At 41.4% G+C, this 12717-nt stretch overlaps 1 protein-coding gene across 1 annotated transcript in view; it reads left to right on the forward strand.

Annotated features, from left to right (window-relative positions):
* Window positions 1-267: 267 nt before the first annotated feature.
* LOC140232533 (homocysteine-responsive endoplasmic reticulum-resident ubiquitin-like domain member 2 protein) overlaps window positions 268-12717 on the forward strand; it is a 113386-nt gene continuing 100936 nt past the window's right edge. The window contains exon 1 of the mRNA XM_072312631.1: window positions 268-379. The gene's annotated coding sequence lies outside the window, so the exon portion shown is untranslated. The remainder of the gene's footprint in view (window positions 380-12717) is intronic.

A 12717-nucleotide genomic window follows, 5' to 3' on the forward strand; every position in this document is an offset into this window, starting at 1 on the left:
GTGCTGAGTTACCATGCTAACCAAACTTGAAATGATTACTAGTACAGAATTGTGTACAATGTATTACTAGTAGCGTAAGTGCATTTGACGTCATAATCACAATCAGTACTACAGGCGCCTGCTAACCAGCGTCTAGCTACATGTACGCGGTACTTACTAGTACTATATCTATAGTGACGTCATAGTAGGCTGTATTCCTTGCGTAGGATTATTTGCGCGTCTATTTAGCGTATTTTTTCATTGAGGACGTGCCGGAGGACGGACGTGCTGGAGCGGAGCTCCATCTTATATGCTCTGCTTTCAGCATCTCGTCACTTCATCAGAAGAACTTTTTCATATGCCTAGATTGCATTCATCGCGCTGATTCCGCTGATGTCTGGTATGTAGTACGTAACTTGAGTGTTTCCGAGTTTTTCCGGGTTTTTTGTTTGTTTCTGTTTTTGTCGAAGAAGTAAAATAAACGTAGCGTCCAGCAATAACAAGTATTATTATGTATAGATGGAGGAGAGACCCTCAATCAAACCTGCGGATGAATCATTACTACCTTTACCACCTGTCGTAGCTCCCACCTGTCTTTAGCGACCACTTGTCTTTTTTAACATTTTCAACATTTTCTTGTTAACCCCACAACGGATTTCACCAGATTTGGCTGCAGATAGCATCTTAATAGTGATATGGTCGTAATTTGCTAAAATGAACCCCCACCACCACCACCACCACCGAAGGGGGGGGGGGGTTGAAGCCTCAGAGTCCCTGAACTATGGATTTTTTTCTCTCTCTCTTGTTCTGCCGAACCGAAAAAAAAAAAAGATAGAACTAAGTTAGTGCCTTGAATACATTAAAGGACAAGTTCACCTTCATAGACATGTGGATTGAGTGAATGCAGCAATATTAGTGGAACACATCGATGAGAGTTTGAGGAAAATCGGACAATCCGTTCAAAAGTTATGGATTTTTGAAGTTTTTGTGCAGTCACCGCTGGATGAGAAGACTACTGCAGTGTATGATGTCATATGCGTACAACAATATAAGGAAAATATAAAGAGAATTTCACAAAATTTCATCTTTTAAAAAAAATACACATTCCCTTCACTCGTTACTGACATAATTATGTTATGGGTAATATTATTCCGATTGCCTTTAGAAAGAGGCAGTTCAAGTGCTCTTTTATTATGCGAAAAAAGTGAAAATATGTTGAATTTTCTTTACATTTTCTTTATACTGTTGTACTCATTTGACATCACAAGCCTTAGTAGTCTCCTCGTCCAGCGGTTCCAACACAAAAATTTGAAAAATGCATAACTTTTGCATTGATTGTCCAATTTTCCTCAAACTTTCACTGATGTGTTCTACTTAGGCCTATGTTGCTGCATTCTCTCAATCCTTATGTTTATGAAGGTGAACTTGTCCTTTAATGACTGAAATTTCGTTTTTTATTATAGCGGATTCAGGGGTGCCCTGATTGGGGGGGGGGGTGACGCAGAGGAGGGGGATTGTCCACATTTTCAGCATCTTCTCAAGCCGAACCGAAAAAAGATAGAGGTACGTCAGTGCTATAATGAAGACGCTAATGACTGAAATTTCATGTTTGATTATGGCGAATCCAGGGGTGCCCAGATTTGGAGGGGGAGGAGGGGGATTTTCCACATTTTCAGCATCTTGAAAAATCTACAACGGATTTTCACAAAACTTTGGCAGATTGTATTTTATGGTGATATGATCTGTGATGGAGAACAGCAGTGTGCAACCAGGGTGGGGCGAGAATAAAAGTGCCCATGCGGGGTTTCGCTCGCGGGACACGAATATATTTTTCGTACATGGAAACGCTATGGGATATGAATTATTCATAAGTTGAGCTGACAGACAGAAGTGCGCAAGCGCGTGGACTTGATTAAAACTTTATAGCTCAACTTGTACACAATGAACGGACTCGACTCGCACAGGCCTACTCTCTGTGTACACATGCAGCAAGCTATAACTGGTAGTACCTGTGTATGTGTGTGTGCGTGTGTGTGTGTGTGTTGTGCATGTACCAAAGAGGTTCTATATGTTCTATAGAACCTCTTTGGCATGTACATACGTTCGTGCGTAAACATGTCACTGCACTCACGAGGTTCGTCCGATCAGGGAGGTGGAAGAAAGACCTCCCTGGTCCGATCAATGAACAACATGCAGGAAAATAACTGTCGCTTGCGATAGCTCTACAACACACATCACATATTGCACACACATATCACCCTGTACATCTGATACAATCACGCTGACATATCACGTACTTCTAATCAACTAATCAGCTTGAAAACACAGAACTAGACTCTACTGAAGTTCAGTCTACTATTATTAGTTTACATGTGGATTGAATGATCTTATCGTTGTAATTCGAAATTGCACTCAATATGCTCGAGTCACCATGTTCATGGCAGCACTGTACTGAGAAGTCGATTGTGAATAACACGTCCGCTTCATAAATCATAGCCAAGTAGTACGGAGTAGGCCTACTGTGGTAGCGCGCGGTGTATTTACGAGTACTAGTATCCGATCCACAAAAAGGTCGTGCAAAAGATTTCGAAAGAGCTCTTATTTGGCCATTTATGCATGTACGAATAGTGGTAATGACAGGCCCGTAGCCAAGGGGGGTGCGTCGGGTGCGTACGCACCCCCCCCCCCAAATTCTGAAAGGTCCACTTTTTCATAATAACTGTTTTTAGCAATTCTCAAGATAACAATCCAAATAAATATAAAGACACATTATATGCTACGTAAATGTGGAAGAGTACGTTTAACAATGTTAAAAATAATTGTACGAAACCCTTTTGTTGTATGAACCATCGGATCGTCCCCATGCACACAAACACAAATGTTATGTATCAATTTGTGCGAGCTATTATTATATTGGCACTGCATGCCATGGCCCTTGGCGCGTGTGACCGGTGTTTTTTTTTTTCCACTGGCCGCCCGAGTACGTGCGATTCGTGGATGACATTGAGGTTGACACTTGCATTTTTTTCACAGGAACAGAGGTAAGTGGATGAAAATCTAATAGCCTCAAGTTTACATATATGATAAGAATTAAAGAAATTTCCTCGAAATTACTATAATCGAAAACCTGAGACATTTTATATCTACGTCTCACAAAGATATAGTACATGTATATATAAGTACATGTTGGCATGATAATGCTTGGGGGTAGATTATTATGTCAACTATTTTCCATTATGAATGCATGCTCCAATCAAATTGTGAAAAGGTGGTCATGAATTAGCATTTCTTACGAACGATCAGGCGAGACAAAACAAAATGAAAGACCTGTCTTACTCCAGTTCTCTTGTAACACTCATTGGGCCATTATGCATGCCTAACGAATTATAATAGCTGCTTTTTCTAGCCCTTTTGCTAGTACCAATATTCGAGAAAAGATCATCTATCAAGTAACTGTACGATCTCCGTGCATAATCTAATGCTTTTAAACACACTTGCCTACTCGCCTTCAGCTGGCATTTGCTTACGGTTCCAACAAATTATTAGTTATACATTTTCTCATGTTGTGACAGTTCGATTGGTTCTCATTTTGAAGTGAGCCAAAACCTAAGAACATTCTCACTTATAATTTCCAAAGAGTATTATGCAGGCACGCAAACTCAATTTAGTTGTATTTCATTTAAATGTAATGGGTAAGAGGGTATGAGAGAGAATGCTGAGCTATGAAGTAAAATGGTAAAGTAAAAAGTTTGTCAGATAGTATTACAAAAGCCTGAATATTGCAAGAGCTCCGGAGTAAAAACAGTCAGGGAAAAACCCTACGTATGATAACATTGTGAGAGCGTTAGACTGCATTGTGACGCGTCGTTGTTTAATTTACATTCTTTATTCATATTTTTCATAAAAAACACAGGTAATGAGCCGGATTGGGTTAAAATTCTCACTTACAGCTTTGTAGAAGTCTGAGTCAACAGTACCACACAGTACTTCAAGACGTATTAGTACAAACGATTTCTTGAGCCTGCACCGTTTCAGGCTCTGTTCTGGATACGGCGGTAGAAACTCATTCTTTTTTGTTGTTTATTTCATCATTATATTCACTAATCTCTTTTCTAACTTACAGGTAGCGGATTTCTTTGCAGGCCAAATTCGGAAATGTACTGTTGATTATTACTTATACATTTTCTCATGTTGTGACAGTTCTATTGGTTCTCATTTTAAAGTGAGCCAAAACCTAAGAACATTCTCACTTATAATTTCCAAAGAGTATTATGCAGGCACGCAAACTCATTTTAGTTGTACAGTTGAACCTCTATTATCCGGCCTCCCTTTATCCGGATCTCTCTATTATCCGGACGCAATCTCGCCGTGATTCTTTTTTGTAATAATTACGGGAAGAAAGGGGGATTCCCAACTCCTTGAGAGCTCCTACCCAAACACACATGAATTACATATTATTTCCAATATGATTAACATACATTGCATCAAATTTCCTTCCAAATTGCTTACCTTCAGACATTTCAACATCCCGAAACATCCCTAAATATAACAATGAAAAGGTTGCAGCATACACATTACTACATGTGGTACTACAATGGGCTACATCAGTACATGTGTATGTATATGTACATGTATATAAAAGCATTGAGTCTCCCGTATCCGGCCAAATCCCTTATCCGGATGATGAGCCCCGGTCCCGACTTGTCCGGATACGAGAGGTTCAACTGTATTTCATTTAAATGTAATGGGTAAGAGGGTATGAGAGAGAATGGAAAGTGCTGAGCTATGAAGTAAAATGGTAAAGTAAAAAGTTTGTCAGATAGTTACAAAAGCCTGAATATTGCAAGAGCTCCGGAGTAAAAACAGTCAGGGAAAAACCCTATGTATCAATGATAGCATTGTGAGAGCGTTAGACTGCATTGTGACGCATCGTTATTTAATTTATATTCTTTATTGATATATTTTCATAAATATCTCAGGTAATGAGTCGGATTGGATTACAATTCTCACTTACAGCTTTGTAGAAGTCTGAGTCAACAGTATCACACAGTACTTCAAGACGTATTATTGTACAAACGATTTCTTGAGCCTGCACCGTTTCAGGCTCTGTTCTGGATACGGCGGTAGAAACTCATTCTTTTTTGTTGTTTATTTCATCATTATATTCACTAATCTCTTTTCTAACTTACAGGTAGCGGATTTCTTTGCAGGCCAAATTCGGAAATGTACTGTTGATTATTACTTATACATTTTCTCATGTTGTGACAGTTCTATTGGTTCTCATTTTAAAGTGAGCCAAAACCTAAGAACATTCTCTTTCCAAAGAGTATTATGCAGGCACGCAAACTCATTTTAGTTGTATTTCATTTAAATGTAATGGGTAAGAGGGTATGAGAGAGAATGGAAAGTGCTGAGCTATGAAGTAAAATGATAAAGTAAAAAGTTTGTCAGATAGTATTACAAAAGAAACTCATTCTTTTTTGTTTGTTTATTTTATCATTATTTACTTATCTCTCTTCTAACTTAAAGGTAGTGGATCTCTTTGCAGCCCAAATTCGAAAATGCCTAGAGACAGCTAGTAACCAAATATGCTAGTATAATTTAATAAATAAGAAATAACCATTCCAGTATGTATCTTAGTGTGCACAGTAAGACAGATCAAATTAAATAGGAAAACATCTGAGCACTAAGCCTGAGGTCTGAATTTGCACTCAACTTCTTCCAATGGCTAACGGATGTTTAATTTTTGAATTTCACTGACCTCCAAATTTCACAAAGAAAACCTTCTTAGCATGATGGTTAATATGACATTTGACTGATATTGGAGATGTTTGCGAATCGCATCTACTACCTTTAATATTATTAAATCTAAAATGATTATTTGAAAGTTCGGAAATGCTGGAAATATCCTACCACAAGGAGGCAAAATATAAATGGTTCACATTTACAATTCATTTTGTTTTAAAAATTTTCTTATTTATTTTCGTTTTTGACAAACTCGCATACCAGGCTTCAGGCCTGCTAACGCGGGTATACAATAGAAAAAAATAAAGGTTAAAACAACACCAGGAAAATCACTATTCTCAATTTTCGCGCGCAGAGTCTCGAACACAATTAAACTTTGCAACTTCCTGGCAAAATGAGTTGTTACTATTTCCTAGATGAAATACCGTAACGCGATTGCATGCAACAGACAAAAATACAAATTTCCTCGAGACTTTAAAACGTCATTAAAACAGTCAAAATTCACAATTTGCGGCGCGCTTCGCGCGCAAATTCTTATACAACTTTTGTAGTTCGGTCGTCCAAAGAATATATATATATATATATATATATATATATATATATATATAATTGTGTGTGTGTGTGTGTGTCATCATTGGTATTGGTACCGAAGGTCCGTTTTTTTAGTGACCGCACCCCCCCTTGAAAAATCCTGGCTACGGGCCTGAGTAATGTGGCATCAATTCCACAAGCCTATGGCTGTAGAAGTTGTGACTTGTAAAGTTGTACATTTCAGGCGAACTACGCATGTACCTGCTCTCTTATCCACGCCGGTTACCCTGGCAGACAATCACGATGCTCTCCGCCTAGCTAGCTCCCCGCATATTTCCAGCGGGGTTACGTACGTATTGACCGATTCTGTGACGCGCTATGTGTATTTTTGGCATGGGCAGCGCCATTACGCGGTGTCTCAGCCGACCCCCCCCCCTTCCCACTCCCCCACCCCTCTCCCTACATTAGCACGCGCGCAGAATGAAAAACTGATGCATGGTTGCTTTAGCCAATGGGCGTCTCGTACTGAGTGCGCGAATGCTTGCTTAGTGCGCGAACCTTTGTTACAAGTGCGCGATAAACATGTTGCCCTGGGGGTGGGGGAGAGCAGGGGGGTCGGCTGAGACACCGCAATTTGAGCTCATGGCTGCGCCCAGTGCCATAAAATGTCTGCTGCCCTCAACAAACCCGAATCGGTCAATAGGCGCTCGATATGAACTGCGGATCGAATGTAAACTGCATTTATTGACCGATTCTGTGACGCGCTATGTGTATTTTTGGCATGGGCAGCGCCATTACTGCGGTGTATCATCCGACCCCCCCTCCTCTCTCCCCACCCCTCTCACGCGCGCAGAATGAAAAACTGATGCATGGTTGTTTTAGCCAATGGGCATCTCGTACCGAGTGCGCGAATGCTTGCTTAGTGCGCGAACCTTTGTTACAAGTGCGCGATAAACATGTTGCCCGTGGGGTGGGGGAGAGCAGGGGGGGTCGGCTGAGACACCGCAATTTGAGCTCATGGCTGCGCCCAGTGCCATAAAATGTCTGCTGCCCTCAACGAACCCGAATCGGTCAATAGAATGGGTAGCGAGAATCCTGCGATCTGATTGGTCGAGAGCTATTAGTTCATTTTTACTGGCCGCACGCTGAGTCGCAGACTGATGAGTGGTAAACATGTTATCGCGCACTTAGCAAGAGTACGCGTACTTGTAACAAAGGTTCGCGCACTAAAGCAAGCGTTCGCGCACTCAGCTTGGCCATGTATCCAGTAAAACTGATGCATGGCTGGCCATGCATCCAGTAAAAACGCCATGCATCCAGTAAAAACGGTAAGTACGGGTATGCATGCCCGTTTACGGCAAGCCAAAAGGAAATGCATCCAGTAATTTTGTCATCGGGTTACACGATAGAAAAATGGGTTTTTGACAAGAAAATTACCCATTCTATAAATCAGATGACGCGCATGTCTTTCGTGCGTCAGTCGGAATATAGTGTGCATGCGGTAACTATGGAATTTAGCCGAAACCCACTCGGCTTCGCCTCGTGGGTTAAGCATTCCATAGTTACCTTATGCACACAATTCTGACTGACGCACTCAGACCTGTGCGTCATTTGTATAATGTACGTACGCACGCAGTGATCACACGTGATCATGTATGTACAGTATGCGAGTCCGTTCATCCTGTACAAATTGGCCAAGCTATAGAATTTTAGCCAGTCCACGCGCTTGCGCACTTCAAAATTTCAGCTAAACTTATGAATGATTCATGTCTCAGCGTTTCCACGGTGTACGAAAAAATATTCGCACTCCAGCGACACTCCAGCGCGCACTCCAAGAATGTTTTTGTCGGTGCATGACGTGTGTGTTGCGACACGGATTGTCGTTTGTGCACTTCCCAGTTTGACCTCGATGGCGACAATCCATGATGGCAAAAAATTTGTTACGACACGGATTGTCAAGGATTGCCCCGTCAAGGATTGTCGCCCCGGGCTCGAGGTGATGGGTATGACTGGTAAGTATGTATGTGGAAGTATGTGTGTGTGTGTGTGTGTGTGTGTGTATTGTGAGCTGCATGGTATGTGCTGTGTAATGATTTGTAGGTGCGTACAATAAGTGACTTGTGTATGAGTTTCCGTATTGTTGTGTGTGTGTGTGTGTGTTGTGTGTGTTTGGAGTATGATAATACAATATGTAGAAACTGTGCATGTGTGGTGGTTGTGTAGTGGTTTGTTTGTCTGTGTGTATACGTGTGCCTGTATGCGTACGTGTGTATGTGGTATAATAGTGGCGTATGTGTATATCGGTATGTGATGGTGCGTGTTTGTGGGCGCAGTTTTGTGCCTGCATGAGTATCTGAGGGGTTTGGTGTTCGTGGGCTACGTAGGCCCTACGTATGTGTGTTGTGTGTGAGCGTTCGTGTGTCTACGTAAGGCCACAGTCACATAATGCTCTACGTCCGGCGTTACGTCCAAATAAGTCTTTTTGTTTTTTCTGCGGACACCCGCGGATCCCTTGCTGTCACCAGAGCATTTTTACAAAACATACGGGAAAAAATATGCGGGCGATCACGGAGAGATACGACCAAATGCGAATACTTGCGTCCACTTGCGGATATTCTTACGAATTGGCACGTAATTTTGTTCTTTCAACTTGCATAAACTTCCGAATAGTTCGGAACACTTGCGAAGAGTTGCGACTATTTACGGAGAGTTGCGAATATTTTCGGATAGTTACAGATTGTTATAAATAATTATGTACAATTAATATGACGATCCCTGCCAAGTCAATGTATTATGACAGCAAATTTATCACATATTGGACTTTCTTACATTGTAAATTGGGGAAAACTGAAATTGAATTTACGTACAAGTTGTGAAAAGTTGTCGCATTTCTTTAATTTGCTTTACAGTAATAAAAGATATATGAAATTTTGAACTTGAAGTTTGAATTTTTATTTGTGCAGCTCAAATATGGATAAACATCATAAAATGTAAAGACTACATAACATAATTATACCACAAATAGAATACAGTCTTGATCGATAAGTTAAACAGAGTAAGAAAATATTACTTACAGTCATGGAATAGACAAACTGTGGTTACGCTGTCATTGTGCAGCGATATTCATGACTTTGTGGGTTATGTTAAGGAGATTGTTATAATAAAGCAATGCCTATTACATTTCCAGAAAAAAAAACAGGACATTCGGACACCCCTCCCACACCCAAATACAGTATTTTAAAAAATGTAATATCCATGGAGCGTAAAGTGGGTTAGACTATAGGGAAATACTAAATTCGTTCTCATTTTATATAGTTTATCGCTGTCCCACACCTTCCCGGCCAGAAAAGTGAAAAAAATGCTGTCACCTCATCCCCAACCCAAAAATTGCCTTCCGAGTTTCGAAAAATATACATTCAAATAGTACAAGGAAAAAATGTTCAGCACCAATGGTCAAGCGATGTCATGCGTATATGGGTGCCACCTAAAATGACCATTTGTGGGAGAAATTTTGTAACTTGACTTTCCGGTTCTGCCTCTCCACCGCTCCGAGTATGTTGTAGCATTCCTTCAGGTAAATGCGCTGCAGCTTGGCAACACGAGTTGTGTGGCTTCCCACGCGTCTCTGTGCTCCCATACGAGTGGAAAACAGAAAACGTCGAAGGACGTAATCGTCTACAGCATCCCCTGTACAATTCCCTGTACCTAGAGGTTCGTTGATGCAAAAATGAAATTCGGAATAACGAACCTTCGAATAAAGAACCTCGGACTAAAGAGCCTTCAGAATAACGAACTTTTGCAATAACGAAATGTAACCCCCTCCCCACATACACACACCCGAACCGATACCACATTCCTTCCTGATGAAACGACTTCCCAATGTTGATAAATAAGACATAATGGACCGTATGCAGAAAAGCAACATCCGCCAGCACGCAAGCACCACTAATCCGCCAAACAAACTCATCAAAGTCAAAGCTGCCGATAAAATCAATATCAACGTTTATGCCAGCAACAGCTTACTAGGTAACCCTACCCACGCGCAGCTAAAAAACACATACGCAAAAAGCTGACATAATATACACATTCTTCCATCATACACACACACACACACACACACAGACACGCACAAACGGACACTAAATTATCATGTGCGCGCGCACATACACACTTCCTTGAAACCTCACCATACTTTTTACATGGCATGTTTGCATGGATGTAGCCATGTAAGTTATGTGTTAGTATTTCAATGACTATGTCCAGAACGATATTACCCAGCAAAATGTGCTTCGAGGGCAGGCGACAATCCGTGCCGCCAGCCCTCGTCACGGATTGTCGCCAGACGACAATCCGTGACGGGGGCGACAATCCGTGCCGCCAACTCCGTCAAGGATTGTCGCCCCCGAGCCGGGGCGATTTTTTTTTTTCCGTAACCCTAATGCTTCGAAATTGCCAATTGTGTCCCTTGCGCAAAGACTATCAGTGTACAAGTTGGTTTTTGTACACATGTGCGTGGACTTTGGCATACTACATAGACTTGGGCAGTTACAGTACATTGGGCATGGTCGTCTGCTAACCACAGAATAAGATTAGAATGTGAGAATGGCACGTCGCCTTTCAAACATAAACATAACGGGTTTGTGTGTATGTGTATGTGTGTGTGTGTGTTTGTGTGTGTGTGTGAGAGAGTGTGTGTGTGTGTTAGTGTTAAAAAAAAAGGTGATTATGCGCGTGGACTTAGACCCCGTTTACAGTGCGAGGCTCGGCCGCGGCCGAGCCCAGCCCCGCTTCAGTGTAAACGCGCAAAAGGCCAAATGCGAGGCCAAAATTGGCCTCGCATTTGGCCTCGCTCTGGAGGTGGTCTCGGCCGCGGCCGAGCCCGGCCTCTTCTTGGTGTAAACGCAAACTGGGCCAAATGCGCGGCCAATTTCAGTCTGGCTTCCAGACCCTCTGCCCGTACTATTTCGCTATTCACGATATTAACCCCCTCAACGTGGAAAACTAGTATAGTTTAAGGTGGTTTTTGTCCTGCAAAGGTTTTTTCCTTCGGCAAAGGCCTTTGCCCGAACGGCGACTTCGTCGCCACGGAATCCAGTTGGCAAAGGGTCTGAAAACCAGGCTATACAAAATTGCGTTTGTTTACAAGCAGAGCGCCACTACGACAAAATATTGAAAGGTTTGAATTAAAAGCGCGGCCGAGCCTACGAGCCCAGCAGTGTAAAGTTGCGAGGCTCGGCCGCGCAATTGAGGGCGGGCTGTAAACGGGGTCTTAGTTAGGCATACTGTATTGTCAAACAGTACCAGTGGCATGGTCGTCTGCTAACACAGAATCAGATTCGAATGGCACGCCGCCTTCATCAACGACGGGTTTGTGTGTGTGTGTGTGTGTGTGTGTGTGTTTCCACTTCACAAAATAAGCCCTTCTTAATCGGTGCCATCGGCATCGCGTTCGGCTTTGCCTTGGGTGGCTGTGGTTTTGTTCACCGTCTGCTGACACTTTTTCTATGTCTCGCAAGACCTGCGTTGCGAGGCTGCAAACTCGACGTCTTCAATGTCTTGCAAAAAGTAAATTGGAAATCTAATTGAAGCTTGGAATGAATTATAATCAAAGTATTATAATTAGATTTAGGCCTACAGCTGCAGCGATTGCTACATTGATCATGTTTATTAAGCCCCACAAAATCAGATTCGAAGTGGGTATTGGGTCTTGGGTAACATGAATGCACTACTGGGTTAATTTGGGTTTATCCTCCAACTTCAAGATGATTGTGCTTTAAAAATGATTCAGAAAGGCGTAGTATAGGCTCCTTTTTAGTTCAGGTTCATATATATCAAGATATATGATTATGTTCTCATGCAATAACATCAAAGATGAAGATGGGGAGGGAAGTGAAACTGGGTGAGAGTAATCATCGATTTTGATCGATAAAATCTCTTTATTAATAGTTTAATTTAATCAGCTTTAAAAAAGGCATTTTGAATAGGTATTTTAAAAATCAAAAGATGTGCTATTTCCAACAAATAGCAATTCATTTTCCCAGTCCATGCATGTACAAAATTGCTCTAGTATCACGGTTTGAATTGATCTATCAATAATTTTTTGACGTTCAATTTATCATTGCCAACCCTATAATCCTCCTCATCACGCATATCATCGTCACCTCTACCACCACGACCATCATTGAAGGAAACCAAAGCCCAAAAAGAAATGTGGATTGAGTGAAAGCAGCAACATTAGTAGAACACATCAGTGAAAATTTAAGGAAAATCGGGCAATCGATGCAAATGTTATGAATTTTTAACGTTTTGATGTTGGAACCACTGAATAAGGGAATACTTGAGTTCATGACATCATGTGTGGGCAACAACATAAAGAAAATATAAAGAAAATAAACAGGTTTTCACTTTTATTGCGTAATGAAAGAGCATTATTTTTGACTAACCGCTTTCAGAAAGTAGGGG

The sequence above is a fragment of the Diadema setosum genome, chromosome 9, assembly GCF_964275005.1.
Source record: "Diadema setosum chromosome 9, eeDiaSeto1, whole genome shotgun sequence".
NCBI classification, from domain to species: domain Eukaryota; kingdom Metazoa; phylum Echinodermata; class Echinoidea; order Diadematoida; family Diadematidae; genus Diadema; species Diadema setosum.